Here is a 20,012-nt window from a genome sequence, read left to right as displayed (position 1 = left end):
AAGGGTACATACTTAAATATGCATGTTGTAATGCATACAAAACAATGGATTTTAAAAGAGCTTAAATTGGCTAATGATGAAAATTTGAAATCTATCCTACACAATTATCAATCGGCAAGTGGATAATTTAAGATTGCCGTTTGCCGTAAACGCTAAACTAAAACTCTTTTTTTGCGCAATACATACAATAATAAGAAAAATACAAATATCATTTGAATATAATGCCCAATTTGACTCGAGTTACAAGAAATCGAAATTTGAGCATAATCAAGAGACGTGCAAGTCTTAAGACCTAAAAGAATGAGACGCCAAACTATACAAGATGATGGAGACGTTTAGTCAGAGATACGGAGATAAAACTCCAATGAGAGTTTTATCTCGGTAAAATCAGATAGTTTGTTTAATTAGAACTCAGGAGTTGTTCTATTTTGCGTATGTTATATTTTTGTTGTAATAAACATCCACACGAAATTTTAAAAATTACCGAAGGAAAAAGTTGAAGTTATTGGTGAATGAATTGGTCGTACAAATTTGGTAATTTAGCAACCGTTTGCAGAAGAAAATAAAGTACGAAAACTCAGGTTAAGGATTGAGGGTTGTCTGTAATCTTAACTCTATCAGTTGAAATATTCCGTATCGTGAAGTACCAACGTTTGGAACACCGTCTGTAAAAATCGTGCACAGCCACTGTTAATATCCTATCAAAATGTTAAAAACAATTGTCAAAATACAGTTCCCTCATTCGAGTTAAGTTTCAGAACAGTGAACCAGACCTTCATTCAGATTGTGCGAAATTTTCTATTATTAGCTGAATTTTGAGTCTAATATTAGCTGAGTCTAATGCAAATTTTTCCTATAAATCTCATCAATATTTCTCTCGGCAAACAAATGTCACTATTGCCTCAGGGAGCACATTATTAAATTAAAGTGCCCTTTCCGAAGTATGCCTTACGAAGAAGCGGTGATCGGATCAAAATATAATGTTCAGTCAGATAATTCTGACAAAACTTTTAACAGGATACTGTATAGAAACTCGGAACTAATAAAACTTGAAGCAACAATGATTCGGATTTTGACTCCAATATATGGATGGTCAGGCACTATTCCAATCTCATCTGCTGGAAAATTAGCGTTCTTTTGATTCAACAAACTACTAAACTGACGATCCAAATCCTCTGGTTTAAGTGAGCTGAACAAATTGTTGAAGCATTGAAAGCCTCAAATACGCACTTTAACTTTAAACCCAGATATTTCGCCTTCGCTTAGTCGGGATTTTATAATAATAAGGCATAGTGTGAAGACTCATACGAGAGCTAGGCGATTTATTTGTACAAATGGCTGCAACGCAACTATTTAGCATTTTCTGCTTTTATACTAGTGCAAAGGCAAGGCTTTTAGACGCTTATAGACTTTAGCTATGCTTCAGCAGTAGTGACTTGATAGTTATTGAATATAATTAAATACACGACTCTTGTATCACGAGTACCTTGGATGACGTCGAATTTAGCTAGTTTCAGCCTCCTCATTATACGGTTACATGGTTCACAAAAATTGTTTTTGAAAAGTTAATTCGCTTTAAAAATCAAACAGTTGACCAAATTCAAAATTTCGCAGCAACTTAAAATCATATTGCTAAAAACTGGCATCTGGAATGGAAGGGCACTTTAAGGTGTACATTGCACTCCCTTATTTGTAATGACTGAATGCTGTTTTAAATTACAAACAGCGTTAAACTGATCTCTACCTGCGTCCGCATTATGATAAATTGAAAAATCGTCTTTAAAACACGTTTTCCATCAAATACAACAGTGAAAATAAATTCTTAACTGTTATTAGTATTTTTTGTCCTTAAACATCACAAAAATGTATAAAGTCAAGAATGAAGAAAACATGGCTTTATGTTACAGTGTACTTTTCCTCTTATTTAGCGTATAATTTAAAACTACACGGTAGAATTTCTTTAAACTTTTGCATATTGTGAATATTTATATTGTCTAAAATATATCAAAATCTGGAGAGTGCACAAAAAAGTTGTAGAAAATCATCGACAATTTACGTGACACGAATGCGCGTAGTATAATATTATATAATTAAGTTGAGAATTTCAAGTCATTTGCTAAACAAAGGCCTGTAAATAAAAACTACGATAGAATTTTTTAAAACTTGGCCATGTTTATTGTCTATCACATATCCAAAATCTGGAGAGAGCACAAAAATATAAAAGGAATAAAATTCCTTGATAATGTACTCTGGTTTAAGCTGTGAAGTTGGCACCACATTCCACAAACAGCTCTATAGCTAAAAAACAAGTTACGTGACACGAATGCGTAATATAATCTTATATAATTAACTGATGTCCGTGTAATTTTGTAAAACAAAAGCCTCTAAATACTATTCAAGTAATATGAGTGGGAACACTTTTACAAATGTGGATGCTTTATTTGTGGACAGCTTCCATTAAAAAGTGGAGATGCCCACAAAACAATGAAGAAAGCAACGGGAAGAAGAGGGAGAGGGGTGGAAAGTCATTAATATATGAATTCAAAATGAATAAAAATTGTCAATATTTTGTCATCCAAATACGCATATTGTTTGATTTACAAGTTAAGCCTTTGTTTGCAATAGAACCGGAACCGCTACTTATTTACATATTACGCACATCTGTAACCATACATCAACGATGATTTCGATAATTCAAGTTTTGTATTACTTTAAGATTTTAGAGATGTTTAAAAAACGGAGAAATGCATGGTTATTATAAAAGTTTTAAAGTCCTTCCAGCTTCGTTAGTTAGACAAGTTTGTTTAACCCCACTCCCCAAAAGAATTAAGAAGTTATTACGTAAGGTTATAGCCACGACAGTTTCTTGCCATCCTCTATTACGCGAATTCGTGTCGTCTAAATTTGTCGCTAATTTTCAAAAACTTTTTTTTTGTGCACTCTCCAGATTTTGGATATATTTTTAGACAATATAAATATGTGTAATATGCAAAAGTTTAAAAAAATTCTACCGTGTAGTTTTTTATTAATAGGCCTTGGTTTGCAAAATTACATGGATATAGGATGTTAATTATATAAGATTACATTACGCACATTCGTGTCATCCAACTTTGTCGATGATTTTCTACAACTTATTTTTATGCACTCTTCAGTTTTTGAATATATAATAGATAATATAAATATGTGTAACATAGAAAACTTTAAAAAATTCTACAGTGTAGATTTTAAATTATATGCTAAGTAAGAGAAATGAAAAGTTAAGAATTGTCTTTTACTGATGTATTTGATGGAAAATGTGTTTTAAAGACGATTTTTCAATTTATTATTTTGAATGATAAATTTTGGTTGAATGTTGTGATGAGTGTTGTGATGAATATGGTGCCAATTTCACAGTAGTCCGTGATTTCCTTGTCCAATAACCCATCGAATTACAATAAAACTTCAACTTAACGATAAGTATGGTGCAATTTTTATATTATTAAAAAAGGAAGCTGAATGTGTACAAATGCATCAATGAAAAACGAGTATTTGCAGTGATGAAGTCAGTAAAAGTATGTAGGCATTGATAATATTATGAATATATTCTCACATTTACTTTAATATATTCTCTGATGATGGCTTTGGAAATTTGGCATTGCCTCATCAAAGACAACTTTATATGACAATTATGGCTAAAGTTATCTTTTGCTAGTTTCCTTAAACATTAGGTTTGTCTGAATCTTTTCGTGTTGCATGATCTTTAGTATGGCTGTAAGATTCTATGTTTATAATGACGCACATATTATATCCAGACAATAAAGAACAATTTAACCAACCTTTGCTTATTTCTTTTCTTTTCTTAAGCGAGGAATATCGACGACATAACAACATTTACCAATCATTGGCTTCTTGTCTTCTTTACTTTGTAACCGAAAGTGAAAGCACTCCGATGAAGAAAACGTGAGGCGTCAAAGACAAAGATTCGACCCATTGCATGTGACGTCACAATCCTGGTGACGTACCATCTGGAATACATATTATATATTAATCCTTATATGTTTGTAAATGATGATCGTCCAGGTTAATAAAGTCCTGAGAAGGACTGTTTTTGTTGTTGTTGACTGACGTTTCGACAACCTTAGCTGTAGTCATCTTCAGAGTCAAATGAGGAATAAACGTCAGGTTAGCCGTATTTGTTATCTGGTTCTTACGTCATTGTATTGTGTGCACGGGAAATGTGTATTGTCATTGTGGATTAGTGTGAAGTGAAATATTTTATTTTCAGTTGTGATGTGTGATTTAGGTGTGACGTTTTAGTTGTAATGTGTGGGTGTCAATTGTGTATTGTCATTGTGAATTAGTTTGAAGTGTAATGTTTTAGTTGATCGTTTGTTTGTATTGTGAGTAAGTCGTTTGTAAGGTGCCGGTAATTGCTGTGATCTGTTCAGGGGGGTTTATTCCAAGTTGGTATACCAACTTTCTAAAGTAAGCCGTTGTCTATAGTCAGTACGGTAGGTGATGCATTTTGCCGAGTCCCAGTCAATGTTGTGCTTTGTGATTCGGTGATGTTCGGCAATGTGATTAGTTTTGTCTTGTTTCTTAGTAGCTCGTTTGTGCTCAGTAAGAAAATAAGAAAACCTGTCAAACATCTCTCCGAAATCTGAGAAGACTCGAAGTTGAACCTAGAGGAACCGACGGAAAACACAAATTCGGGAACCGTTAAGAAATTGAAACTTAAATCGATTAAAACTGATTTAGACGGGGAAAAAACAAAAACAGAACCCGGAATTCATAATTTTGAACACAATCCGACAACTTAAAAAGTTCCAAAACATCCGAAGTTAAAAAAACTTCTTCAAATTCGTCCGTTGAAATAAAAAGGAAAAACAGAGCACGCCTTGTCCTGCGAAAGCAGAAAAATTAATCTCCGCAAAGTCGAACACAAACTCAAAAAATGAAAATAGCGGGAACGTCAAGAAGGATATTTCCTCAAAAGGAAATGTTACAAAGAAAACCTCCTCGAATAGCCCGTTGAAACTTAAAATTAGCTAAAAATTGAAGTAGGAAAAGATGACCGTGGGAGAAAAGAAGGAATGAAAAAAATTGATAAAAACAAGGAGGAAACGTTAAAGAAAGTGAAGAAGGAAAGAAGTTATTTAGATTCAGATGAAGATAATGGGCCACTGGTATTTTTTTATATTTTTGTTGTTTATCGTTCAAAACCACATTATTATTTTATTCGTATGTCGAACATTCACACGAGAAACATTCGGAAACAAAGTTTAAAAGTCCAACCGAAAACACAAACTTGCGAATTTGACGCGTTTGCAGGTTTTCATGTCATGTGACTTCGGTGTATGAATGAAGCATTGATTTGAATATAACTGCCATGTAAGCTTAGCAATGTCTAAATAAAGCTTGCCGTTCAGTCATGTTGTCAGTTCAATGGCATGAAGGTTCCGGGGGGTGGGGAGGTGCACTTTGAGTTTTCATTGGTTTTTATGCCGTCTTTCAATTCGTTTTGTTTTCTTTTTTTTATTTATGTCGAAAAAGGCTTGAAGGTTTGTATAGCGAAAGCTTTTTTCCAATGTTTCTCGTCCATATCGTTTAGTCTTAAAGATTTTTTGGTATTCAGGACGAAGATTTGTTTGCAAAAAAAGCAATCTGTCAACCAAAGAAAACGAAAAGGTTCAAATGACGAAGAGGACGAAGATGGTTACCAGCCAGCGGTATTAGATTAGCGATTTTGTTTTTCCATTCTTTTGTAAACGACGAAGAAAGGAACAGAAACTGTGAAAACGGTGTAACTATGTTTAGGGATATTTTTTGCGGTTAGGAGTTGTTACTCATGCGTGTTTCCATTGTAGGAGAAAAAAGACAAGAAGGCTGAGGAAGTTTAGAAATGGTAAGTCAAAGTTTCCAAATGCGTTAGAATCCTACGGACGACACTTACCCAGTAAACTGTAATATTAAATGGAACGCTAACTGTTCCGCCATCTTTGAAACCAATAATGATTCTAGTTTTCTGCGTTTTAGAAGTTCCATGATACTATTTTCGAAAAAAACAACGATATACATAAAATACAGTGGCACAAATGGCCATAATAAGTTTTATCTCACGAGATTAAGTAATTTGCCTATAAACGCAGATAAAAGGTGGCTTCAAAATGGCCTTTAGCCCAAGTATTAGCGTTCCAGTTAATATTACAGTTCACTCTCTCACCTCAACTCGTGTTTTGTGCTGCAGGTGGGAGGAGGAAAAACATCCGGAAGGTATAAAATGGCTCACACTAGAACACAAGGGGCCATACTTCCCACCGGAGTATGAACCTCTTCCTGGTGATGTCAACTTTTACTAGAACGGTAAGAGCTTATGATCATAATTTTATAACATAGTGTTCATATTTATGATATATATTTAACTTCTTAATGAATAAAATAACTTTATAGCAGTCGTTTGTTTTCGGTTGTTATTCTTTAGGTGTGAAAATAGAACTTTCTCCCAAAAGTGAAGAGGTTAGAATATATTGTTGCTATATTACTTAAAGAGTGTAGCTGCCATGGTAAATGGCGACTATAAGTCGAGTTACTCAGTAGTTAAAAAATGTGTCAAAGGTCATGCTTTGCACTTTTTCGGCTGTTTTATGGGACCCTGTGCATCAGGAGTAGAAATAAAATGAACTAAACAGACTCCATTCTTTTCTCATATCCTAAAGCAATGCTGTTGAATTCCTAATGCATCTTAAATATGGATTCAGAAGAGAGTTGTGTACTTCACAAGTACAGTTCGGCTACCAATTACTTATGCACAAAATACCAATTTACCAAACAATTAAGCAAAAGCATTACTGGTTAGTGTTCAATTGAGCACACTTTCAAAAATATCCCTACGATAATATGTAACATAATTGGACAAAAACTCTTGAATGCTACGTTAACAAGTAGCCATTGAAATCCAACCAAGAGCACTCTCCTCCTCCACAAACCTACAAAACCATCGTGGATACATCTTCGATGTATCTCTCTTTCGAGTTTCTTTTCATCAGGTGGCAGGGTTTTACGCAAAGATGTTGGACCATGAATACACGTCGAAGAAAATTTTTAACGACAACTTCTTTCAAGATTGAGAAAAGAAATGACGCATGGGGAGCGAGGGACGATTAAAGACCTCAGTAAATGTAATTTCAAAGAAATTAATGCTTATTATGTTCAGGTAATGATAGTTTTTCTTTTGTTGTAACTAAGGAACTTTGTGACCAAATTATTTTGAGCGGTGAACTGACAGTTTTGATAAGTTGTAAGAAAGTTGACTGGAAGAATGTCAACAGATGTCGGATATTTGTCTACCATCCAAAATATTATTCTTTTAATTTGGACAATCAAAGAAGCAGCGCTTTTTATCTTATTGTTTTTGTTTGTTTTTTTTACTTCAACAATATCTTGATTGTAAAAGTTTTCGTGCTCTGTAATTTATTATATAATTCTGAATTTAAAACTTGCTGATTAAATACATTATCTCCCCAGATAAACTTGTGTTTTGTGAAGTATAGCGTCCACTCCCCAGCTAAATTGTCAAACGGGCTACTGTTCATTAGTTCGTGTTTTGTAAAACGAACACCCACCCACCCCTGATAATATTTAACTCCTATTGATTACCGGGTGTTTGTGTCTAGAAAAACGAAAAAAGGAAAACATGACTAAAGAGAGAAACAAGTCATCAAAGGGAAGAATGAAGAAATTTTACAGGAGTATGATGGATAATCATCGAGAAAGAGTGGAGAATTTAAAGATCGAACCTCCCGGCTTTTCCGAGGAAGAGGCGATCATCCGAAGAAGGGAAACTGAAGAAAAGACTCCTGGCTAAAGATATCATCATTAATATTGGCAAGTTAGTGATTTAGATCCTATTTCGCGTTTGTTCGCACAAAAGTATTCGAGTTTTTCAACTCCTCCACGAAAAATCTAGATTGTCTTCTTAACTGGTAAACAGAAAAATTCATATTTTGAAAATAACTATTCAAATATTTACTACACTGTAAAACTAACGCCGTCACGTCTCTTTTTACGTAGAGATGCGAAAGTTCCCGATCCTCCTACCGGGCAAAGATGGAAAGCAGTTCATCATGATAATAAGGTGTGATAGTTGTTGATGACTGTGTACATTTTCTTACAAATTATGTTCGTTGAACATGAACAATAATGGATATGTGTAGACTTTGATTGCCATGCAGTGTTTTTGATGGATGTATATGGATCTACATTGAATCTTGGTAAAAAAAAATTTACAATATGAGATTTCTCATCCATTATAGTTTACGTGGTTAGCATGTTGGATCGAGAATATCCAGGGAAGTTACAAGTACGTCATGTTAAATCCAACATCAAGGATCAAGGTAATTAATATGTGATAGTTGATTTGTGATGTGCAGAATGATGTTTTTTTTAAAGTATGAATTTTGATAATTTAGGGAGAAAAAGATCGGCAGAAGTATAAAACCCCGCGTAAATTAAAGGTATGTGCAATCATTTTTATTATTTTATGTGATTTGTCTCTCCATATTGTTGTTTGCGAAAAACTGTTAAATGAATCCATTTAAGATAATCTGAAATGCGACTTTGCTTAGCAATCTGCAAATCTTTGTCTGAAGTCCAAACTCAGAATCCCAAATCTAAACATTCTATTTATACAAGAGTCCAAATTATGTATTGGGATGCAAAAAATGTCTTGTTGATTGATAATAATTCGGTAGGGTTTAATTTGTCAAATCCGTCAAGTATATAGGAATGATTGGAAATCCAAGGAAATGCGTATAAGAAAAAGGTATATTCATTGTCAGCTGATGATTTTAACTCATACAAAGCAAACGATGTTCCAAAATATTTATTGTGCAAATTAAAAATTTTGATTAACTGTAAAAGTAGCTATATTTCGATTGAAATATCATTAAACATATTTAATTTGCACAATTAAAATAGTGAATTATCTTTTGTACTTAGAAGTCACATTGAAATATGACTTTGGGGGGGTATTTGTTATTTTATTTAACTAGGAGCGGGCGTTGTTGTTTTTGAACAAGTTAACAGCATTTTTATTTCTTTATTCCAGAGGTGTAGCGTTGTATTTCATTGATAAGGTAATGGTTTTATTTGAACATTTTGTTCTGCTTTTGAACATTCTTATACCATCTAGGTGTTTTATATTCCTACATTAGCTTGCTCTTCCTTCTGGTCACGAGAAGGACGACGATACCGTGGACACAGTGGGTTGCTGTTCACTAAGATATGAGCACATAAGTAAGTTCATTTATTGTACATAATAAGTTCTCCTTTTTCAATCAGAGTATCTATTAAAGTAAACAATCAAATTTGAGTCAAACCCACTCTTTCACACACACCTTTTGCATTTCAGCTTCTCGTGATGGGGTCAACGTGTTAAAATAATCTTTTTGTCTATTCATACATATTGGTTTCTTTGACACAGAAAAAAATATGCTGTAAGTTTTTTTATTGTACTTAAAACAAAAATGCTGACGCTTATTTTTCCTGTTTGTTGTTTGTTTACAAAATATATATGTTTACTTTATCTTATAACAAATACGAGAAAAAATACTGTGGAGCAACTATAGTAAATGGTTTGAACCTCTTTTATAGTTTGTGAAAGTTAGTGAAGTTCCGAGAAGAACTGTTGATGATGATTTTAGTAAACATCGCTTTGATAGCGTTAACTAGCAATTTTTATTTTAACGTATGACCATCCCTAACAGTCAGTATTTTATCAATCTGGCGAAACAACTTTCGAAAACTTGAGCCATTTTTAGCAAAAAAACATGTTTTATTTACCATACCAAAAGCATCCATCTTTTTGTTTGTTGATATTTTAATTTTCTATTTTTAAGAACTTCATAAACAATTCAAGGACAAAGAATACGTAGTTGAGTTTGATTTTCTGAGTAAAGATTCTATTCATTATCACAACTTTGTACCTGTTGAAAAAAAGGTAAGATTTAGTTGTGATGTAAGTTTAATGTTGTAAGCATTTCTTATTTTGAGAAAAATGAAGAATGCGTTTGTGATCCTTGATCGTGCATATAGTTGGAAGTGTCAAGATAAAAATGTAGAAATCAGAAACTGTTCGTAGCCTTTTCAGTTTACATATTTATGTGTTCCGTGATTCTAATCTACAATTTCTCATGGGATTTCAGCATTTTAATTTACTTTCTAATGGTGTTTAGCCATTATAATTTACTTCATACAAGTATTTTGCCTTTCTAATTTATTTCTAATTAGTGTTCAGCAATTCTATTTTATATTTTATACGTAGGTGTTCAAGACTTTAGAATTGTTTCAGCAAGGGAAAACTGACGGAGACGATCTGTTCGATAGGCTGACTGTGAGTTGAGAAATTTAAAACAATTTTGCTTCAATTATTTGCTGTCGATTTACATTCAACTTTCCCTAATTTATCTTTAAAATATCTATTGAATGAATTGAACTCATAGTCTGTGTTCTTCCTCAGACAACATCATTAAACAAACATCTCTCAGATCTAATGAAAAACCTTAGTGCCAAGGTCTTCCGTACACACAATGCATCAATGACCTTACAAGAACAGCTGCATAAACTTGAGTTAGAAGATAATGTTGCAGCAAGAGTATTAGTTATAATCGCGCAAACAGAGCTGTCGCCATCTTATGTAACCATCAGGTGTATTGTTGTGAACATGGACTGCATGAAAAAATTTTTGTTAAGACTTAAGAAAAAAATTTTATGGTTGTGAAAAGTAAAATGCCAGGACAGTTAATTATAGTTATCATCGTGTGTTAACTATGTTTGCAATTTACTTTAAAGCTTTACACGTTCGTTCTCTCTTGTATAGCAAGACGTTTGAACAATCGATGTCAAATCTTCAGCAAAAGGTAAAGTCTGCTTATGGATATTCCACCTTCACGTGATAAACACGTGATATCATAAGTGAACAAGTAAGATTATGTAGTTCAAATAATGTTTGTTGAAATAGATTGACGACAAAAAAAGTCATAAAGGATGGGAATGTTGAACTAAAGGATCTTAAACGTGAAGCTAAAGGAAGCGATTCAGTAACACTTGCAAAGTATGTGTCTTTAAAATACGACGCTAAAAAAAACAGTAAACTTTAATATTTTTTTAAGATTCTCAAAATTAAACTCACCTTATGAGAATTCTGCAAATGGGACGAAGGTATATTTTGTAATGTACCATATTTCCTATAAGATGATAAAACTTGCATTTCTATGCATTAGTGTTGGAGTTGAGATGTTTGATGTCGTCATGAAGGATTTTAAATAACTGTTTTTTAAGGAAAATCTAAAGGAAAAAGGTCGCCATAGAACGTTTAAAGGAACAATTGTTTAAACTGGAAGTCTCACAAACAGATAAGGTATGTACGTTTTCGCTGTTACATGTTATAGAATTGGCTGAATTTGTTCTTTAAGTCAATTTGTTCTCTGATTTTCTACAAGTAAATGCATGCTTGGTGTGGCCAGATTCCGTGATTTTTATTACAAGATCCGTTCTGGTGAACTTAGACAGCCACACCTGTTCAGCTTTACATAATTTCATATAATCTTCTCAGCACAATACTAACTAAACATTACAACTAAATGATAGTATTTTAGAAACTTTCATTAGCAAACATGTTTAAACTAAACTATAAGTCATCTTCAGTGTTAATGGATAAATTATTTACAATGTGGAATATGTGTGTTTTACCTTACTGTATCATATTTTTATTTTATGTATTCCACACTGTAATTGAATTAATTATCCATTCGCGCTGAAGATGACTTGTAGTTAAGACGGATTGACGGATTTTTGATAATAAATTATTTATATATGGCCACACTGTGCGAATTAATTCATGCGAATCATTTCGTACAAAAGTGACGTCAAAATTTTTTTGTCAAAACATTCAGACATTACATAATGCTCATAAGCATCCTTACATTATTGTAAAGTCATAAAGGAATTGTCACCGGCAAAATAAAAGTTCAATGTAGGTAACATTATGGGACAAAGTTGTAAAACAATAGATATAAGTTACACACCAAAAATAAATAGTTTACTTATTAACTGGTGTATCCTTCTCTTGCTTTAGTTAGCACGCACATTTTAAATCACTTAGATATCCCGTCTTTTTAGTATATCAATCTTTATTGTGGATGTTATTTATTACTGTTGCATTATAAAACAACGTCTGATAAGCCCTTTGTATTGACTTTGTATTACCAGATGAAATATAATATTTCTATAAAAATCCAAAAACCATATTGAAAATATTTTTTGGCCATTCATATTTATTGTTGTCTTCACAATGTTCTGTAGTTTTTGATTAGAATGAAAATAAGGAAATTGCCCTTGGGACATCCAAGTTAAATTATCTTGATCCGAGAATATCGATTGCTTGGTAAGATCCAAATGTCTTCATATCCATCATTTTTAAATTGAAAATCGTAGTTTATTCATTGATCTGATGTTAACTTGAATTCTTGAACTGTAAATGTATGATTTAGGTGTCTAAAGAACGATGTCCCTATTGAGAAAATTTACAATAAGACGCAACGTCAAAAGTTCGCTTGGGCTATTGATATGACCGAGAAAGACTTTGTTTTTTGAAAATTTAGTATGTAGTTAGTGAAAATCTTAACTCTTTGTGAATTTATCATTTCAACATATTCTAATTGGACGATTTTAACCTATTTATGTCGTTCCTGATTTTTTTTGAAAGTAGACAATTAAGGTTTTTCTTTCGACGTAAAATCAAGACCATTTGTTCAGCTGACAATCGTGTGGTAAATACCTACATCAGAATTACAGTTCTCTTTCTATCTTTGCCATTGGTTGAGTTCAATTTTATTCTATTTTTCCCAAATTAAATATGAACATGCTTTTTGTCGTCCTAAATCACCACATAGCAATGCCTGACATTGTATAGTGTTTATTTGTTTTTGTCTCTACCCGTTATAGTTTGGTCATAGACATGCATGACCTGACCAAGATTACATAAATTCTATGTACGCGTTATTTTACAATTATGATTTCCGACAACTTTTCAAAAAGACGACATGAACAGCATTTCCAAAATGCGGCATGAACGACATTTTGAAAAGAAGACATGAACGACATTTCAAAAAGTGGTTACCATACAACAGTAACATGCACAAAATCTTGTTAGGGCTTACAGCACTATATGTTGGTGACGTCAAGTTTACGTCACGACACGACTTGTTTTCGTGCATAGAACATGACTTGTCTAACAATGTTATACCTCGACATGAACGTCAAGTGAACCCCTTTCTTCAACTTGGCAATAATGATGTCATGGTTACAAAGCATAAGTCAAAGTAAATTATAAAACACATCATCTTGTAAACTCAAGATTCGATTCAAGAAAGCAAGAGACAAGATTTAAAGCAATATTTCGACTTTACTTTAAAGACATTATGAAGCTAAGTCAAAGAAACTATGTAATGTGAGCGCGAGGCAATAGACGGCAATAAATGTTATTCCATCTCAAGCTCTTGACATGTTGTAATCGGCTTGGCATGTTTCTCATATCGCCAAGTTGTACAGTAGTTGGTGCAGTGGTTTAGCTTTTCCACGCTCAAAACCGCGTCGTTTTGTGTATCTGATCACTATTTTGAATCGCAGGTGCATTTGTTTTTCAAATTTGTCGTTAGAAGTCATGCTAAACTCCCAGTAGCAGATGCGTTTTTGTGTTTGTCACAAAGATATGTAATACATGCACGTAGCTGACACTATTTTACGCACTAGTGGGCTTCACAAAACGATGGGTAAATCAATAATCGATACACATTTATGTCTATTTCGTTGGCCAAAGTAAAGACGCGTTCTTCTATATAAACATTTTAGAGAGTTCCTTTTCTTCAGTGGATGCTTTTCATCCGACTTTCTAACTACAAAAGTTTGATTAAATTTTTCTAGCGTAACGTTTGATTCCCGATGTGCTGAGTTTCAATGATAAACAACGAAACTCGTGAAGATGTGTGAATTTAAGTGCACAAGGTATGGGACTTTTGATCGCGACCTTTTTTATTCAAGCAAGCTTTTCTGCTCATAGCCAGCAGCCAAAATCATTGGTTATTCTGGAGGTTATCTTTGATCAAAGGGAAGTCTTGAAAAGTGTAAATAACTGAACAGATCGAAAGCTGTTGGTTTGGTGTTGGCTATCGAACAGACCTAATGTTGCATTATACGTTAAATTTGTTGAACTTATCTAGTACTAGGAGGCGTCATTGTCACTCAAGTTGAGTTGAACAAGGTTACAGAAAAGTGACAAGAGTATATCATCACCATATATACTTCAAAGATTTGTTCTTCTACAAAGAAAACTTGCATCTTTCGGTAAACGTATATACCGTTGAACTCTTGCTTATTACTAACAGTTTTTGAATTCGATTGCTGATTTGTTTATTGTATCTCACGTATAAATAATCAAAGTCGACAACATCTGTGAGTTCAACTTGCACAAAAAATGGAACTTTGATCAAAACCACCAGCTATAAAGTCAATGTTTATTATGGTGATTTGTTTAAGCACGAACAACGAATGTTAAACAATAAAAAATCATGTGAAATAAATACATAATAAAAAAGGTAAAACCATGCATATAAAGATATTATTCACTTCAGGTTTTGGGGATTTATAAACTACGATGCAAACATAACAAAAATGCTAGTACATTAAAAATAAATCTGAAACAATCCAGTTTAGAAACGAGCAGGAAATAACAGCATGTTAATGAAAGGGTAAGACAATGGAATAATTGAAGTCGATGAAGAAGCAAATTCAAGAGAAACAGAACGCCCTTATATTCCTTTCTCATAACCTGGCACTCAAACCCTGTTCGACTTTTTGTATTCCCACCTGCAGCGTACAAGATGTATTGTCAGAGGGGCGAAACATAGTTCTTATGCACAGGAGGACAGTAATGGCCAGTCAAGTTATGCGCCCAACATCGAATGCTTATGTTTTTTGGCGTATTTGCTCATTTTTTTAAACTTTGAAGTGGAAGAAAACGATCAGATCAGTTTTAAACTCAAGATGTTGCAATCGCCCTATAGACAGCCACAAGTGTTCGTCACGCTGTACAAAGAAAATAACAAGGATTTCAATCTGGGATGGCGTTATCACCGCACCAGCAACTATACCACTCAGCCAGAGGAGAAAAATACCATCCCGTTGACAGTATGTCAAGTAAATGGGACAAAACAATACTGCCTTGTTTTATAACTGAGGTTAACAAGATATACAGTATACTTTGACTAATGCTTCTTCGCCATCATTGAACAGTTGAAGACATGCAGGAACTTACTTGGCCATTAACAGGGAAAAATGACATAGTTAGACAATTTAAATTGTAACTATAAGGAAGGAGAGCAATAAAGTATGTAAATTGTTTGGCATTGCCATATGGTGTATCAAAAAAGTAACGCGCATGCTCGTAGTAGATAAATCATAATGGCGTTTTTACTTTGTTAGCTAGGATTACTTAATTTGTCTGCTTAGACCTAGCTCACATATGTTGTACTATCATACATAAGTGCATTGTAATGGCTTTTGCAAAACACACAGTTCCGTAGAAACTGTTACCACTTTTTTTACTTTGTAATCGTTATTTTAGAACAAACTTATGCAAGTTTAACAAGGCGTATGACGTTGTATAAAAATCCTCCACTTTTCTTGTGTCAAATAATTCTCAGGTTTGAAGGCAATGTTGCCTCCCATGCAATAATTTACGACCTATTCAAATGTACTTCACTATTACATAACGACTTTTTTAAATGTCGTCTCTTATGACTGCATTTAACTACATCCGATTACATTCGACTACATTTGACAACGCATCATGTATTTCATGATTGTTGAAGAAACAAGTACCTGACGTGTGCTTAAGTATCAAGCACCGAAGCGCTTTGTAGCTGACAATATCCACTTTCCAATGCCATTAAATTAACTACGAACTTGCGTGTTACTGTCTTGATTTACCACATAGCAATGTCAGACATTGTACTTTATTTGTCGTCTTTGCTGTTACAATTTAAAGTGTCTAACAATGTCATACTTCTCTGTAAATGGAGAAGTAATGCAGTCAACGTTCTATCATGATGTTTATATGTTCAACATAAAAAAATCATAGACATAATGACAGCGATGCATCACACCATAAAATTGACAACGAACATGTACATGGCCATTATTTACAATATGACAATGCCATATACTTGACATAACTTATTTGTCTTCTTCCTTCAAGTTATGAAGTAAGTTGTCTAAGAAAGCAACAGTTCTATACAGTGAGCACCAAGTAAGTCCTTTTCTTCGTCTGTAAAATGATTGTGACGGAGCATTGCCTAAACATACAAAATCCTTAGTTATAAATGAACACAATAAATGTTATTTTGTGCATTTACTTCATATTTTTTACTCGGTTAACATGCCTCTCGGTACAGTGATCTAAATTTCTCTGCTTTAAAACAAACTTTTTTCGATTCTTTCCAATGTTAAAAAATGGTGGTATTGTTATTCAAAATGCATGTTCTTATTTTTGACTAGAATGTGCGAGCTGTTGAAAACCGTACGAAGTTACGAGCCTTGTTTTAATGCCACAGTTTTCATATGGTCATTATTAGGGGCGGATCTAGGCTATGTCAAATCCGTCGCGCGACTGATGTTTGAAATTCAAAAATTACCTATTCAAATTAATTAAAAATTCCTTAATTATTCTTCCTTTATTATCGCATTTACTTCGTGATAAAAATCAAGCTTTATTTATTATTGAAAACTAATGACTAATGCAATGAATATCTCGTTGGTAACCAGATCAGTTGAATTTTAGTTGACCTGGAATAACCGACTGATAAGCGGGGTGGCTTGACTGGTTCGACTGATAAAGGAGTCTATGAACGCCAAAAACGCTTATTTCGTTGGTCAATAGCCAGATCAGTGGACGATCTGGAATAATCTCGACCGATAAGCAGGGTGGCCGGACCAATAAGGGAGTCCACTTGCTATCGTGTAATTGGTTCGTTTAAATTTTGTCTTACTGTGATTGGTTTGACCGATTTGGACTGATAGCCAACTGAACTAACATAGTCAAGCTCACTGTCTGAATTGAATGTTTGATCGTTTCATAGTAATTTTCTGAAGCATGATAGAAACTAAACTACAATCAGATGGAATTTATGAAAATCTTTTACAAATTCATATATTGACATGAATGCTGCTTTTCAAACAAAACAACTGAAGTGTATGCATGAATGCAATATATCAAAGTCAATTTATGCGAGTGTGTGATGCGATTTATGTTAATATGGCGTATGGTAAGCAGATTGATGCTTCTAAAATTGTTGTTGCCAAAGGAACTTTTAGCTATGATTTCTTTAGTGCTTGAGGAATCGTGGTCGTTATATGGCAGCGCAATCCTACATTCCTTTCCTGCAAATATATTTCAATGGACAAAAAATCTGTGGCCACAAGGCGCCATACTATTATTTACTTTATCATAAACAAATCTTTGGGGCTTTTCAGTTTATGATCATTGATCATTCAATCATTAGACAGTTATACTACATATTGTTTAAGATTTGAGAAAACTAAAATTGATTACATGAGAGGCTGTTTACTATAACCTGTGATTTTGAGTCCTCTGACCCATGAAGCTTTTTATTTTGACAATTTGACTGGATTGGTATTAAACCTGAGTATTTCACATACATGGAATGTTGTCCCATGTCACATATTGTCCCTTTTCTAACTGAACACCTCATGTAGAGATGTAAAGGTGTGTTAATCTACGGCTCATACCAGATTGTTTGCCATAATTTCCAAAGGGCTATTGATGTATGAAAAGCATTTTCTATAAAGTAAAAATGTCTTCCTATGTATGCAGATAAACCTTGAAATTTGGCAAAACAGCAAAGTATTTTTCATGATCACTAGGTAATTTTTCTGATGATCATTATAATTTCTAAACTAAATTATTTCAGATTTACATTTAAACGAGCTTTGATCATATGAAAATATATTTATCATAACCAGTAAGCATGACACATGAACCAATTTTAACATTCATGTTATTTTATAATTAAAGGCATGTTGGTTACATTCTGTTTGTATTTGCAAATGCAATGCTACTAGTGATTGCTATATAGCACACCTTGTAGAAGATAATAGTCAAGTGAAATGCCTAATAAACAATTATGGCATTAAGCTAACCTTAACTGCAAATTCTCACTCTGATAATTTTTGCTTAATCTTTGGCAGAAAAAAATTTTGAGTTTTTCTCAAAAGGTGAATTTGCTGGCACTGATGTGGAGATGGGTAAAGGGTTACAATAAACTTGCATGGTTTGAAGTCTGAGCTTTTCTATATCTATGAACTGTCACTTGTAGTACGAAATTTCTAACTTAACACATTACATAGATGTTTGAATGGGGTTTCTAGGGGGGTCTATGCCTGACAACTTGACAGAAATTTTAAAGACTATATCTGTTTTTGAATAGTATTATTGTAAAATAAATTTTCACGTTCCTAGACATGCTAATAAGCCATATATTTGGCATGATAATGAGCTTAAATATTTGGCTAAGCATTCAAGTATTGTTCACTTTATTTTTTTTTTGAAAAAAGACGTAAGCAAAATGTGTTGTTTTTACGCAAAAACGATGCCCACAAAATACATTTGGTATTGCTCTAAAACGCTGAAAATAGCATTTTCAAGGCCCTTAAATCCAAAATTTCTCAGGGGAGAATGCCTCAGACCCCCCACACGTGCGGAGCGCCTCCAACGTTTTATGATTGATGTTTAAAAAATTCTAGATCCGCCACTGGTCATTATTGAATTTGTCCTGTTAGACTTCCTGATTGTACTAGTTCAGCTACTGATGGAAATTCAAATACTTTGAGGAGGCGAGTGATTAGAAACCTGTTTTCAACTCTATTTTGCTTGACATAAATTTTTCGTATAGATGACTTGCTGTGTTTACGTTTTGCTGGCAGGCAGATTTGGTCAAGTGTTTTTAGGCAACACTAGCAACAATGCTTTACCTTCATTGGGATAAATATGCCTGACTGATAAACGTAAACAATGCAAGACATCTTTGATCTTTTTGTTGAAGTTAACCATCATCACGTGGCTATCAAAATTCTCCATCATGTAAGTATGGCCATTTTAGGATTTTTCGTTTTTGAAGTTAGCTTTGATTGGGAATATTTGCAATCATTGAAATCTTCGAGTATCTCTACTCATCATGCTCAACCAGAAGCTCTACGCTTTTGAGGTGCAATTTTTCCGTCACAAACTCTATTTGCTACAAAAAATCTACTTGTATCAGTATATTTTATTCAGAGACAGCTGCATTTCAGTACTTTAATGCGGTTGATAATTTTTGTCTTTTTTTGATACTTAGGTCTTTGATGCTATTGTTGTCTGTGTTTCATTTGCATTAGATGTGGCATACAGGTATGGAAACCATTTGAGCTACTTTATTATCACACAGATCACTCTTTTAGAAGCAATGCTAATTGAATGCCATTGCCCTCATGAAAAACTACATTTTTTACAGCTCAAAAAAAAATATAAACATGGTTATAGAGTTTCTAGCTTATTTCATCTTTCACTTCTGATTAGTTAACCCTTAATATAATCCCAATAGTGGTAGGCCCTAGAATGTGTTTGGATGACTCTAGCAACTAGTATGTGCCCATTTATCATTCATTGTAAGGTAGTACAAGGCCCCTAGATGTTACTCCAGCTCCCCTAACATCCCCTGCTAGTAGTGGGCTATAAAGTGTAATTGGCTTCCTATTTGTACCTGCTTAATAAAAATCGTTTCTTTTCTGTCATAATACTGATGTATAGGATGCTGCTGGTCTTTGCATCCTCTTACAGCTTTGGAGAATAGTTAGGATTATAAACGGTCATTATGATTTTAATTATTTTCAGGAAGCTGCATTTGTTGATTCTGTTTTCGTTT

At 33.6% G+C, this 20,012-nt stretch overlaps 1 long non-coding RNA gene and 1 pseudogene across 1 annotated transcript; both read left to right on the top strand.

The window, feature by feature from the left end:
* The first annotated feature begins 5,749 nt into the window (after nucleotides 1-5,749).
* LOC124436689 lies at nucleotides 5,750-6,310 on the top strand. Its single transcript, XR_006945433.1, has 3 exons — nucleotides 5,750-5,780; nucleotides 5,847-5,884; nucleotides 6,227-6,310. It is a non-coding gene; the product is annotated as an uncharacterized LOC124436689 (long non-coding RNA).
* A 715-nt stretch (nucleotides 6,311-7,025) lies between these two features.
* On the top strand, nucleotides 7,026-11,394 carry LOC124436687 (annotated as a pseudogene).
* Nucleotides 11,395-20,012: the final 8,618 nt, after the last annotated feature.

Source organism: Xenia sp. Carnegie-2017, unplaced genomic scaffold, assembly GCF_021976095.1.
Source record: "Xenia sp. Carnegie-2017 unplaced genomic scaffold, XeniaSp_v1 HiC_scaffold_16, whole genome shotgun sequence".
Classification (NCBI taxonomy): domain Eukaryota; kingdom Metazoa; phylum Cnidaria; class Anthozoa; order Malacalcyonacea; family Xeniidae; genus Xenia; species Xenia sp. Carnegie-2017.
The sequence above is the reverse complement of the archived record's forward strand: the minus strand, read 5'-3'. Positions and strand labels throughout refer to the sequence as shown.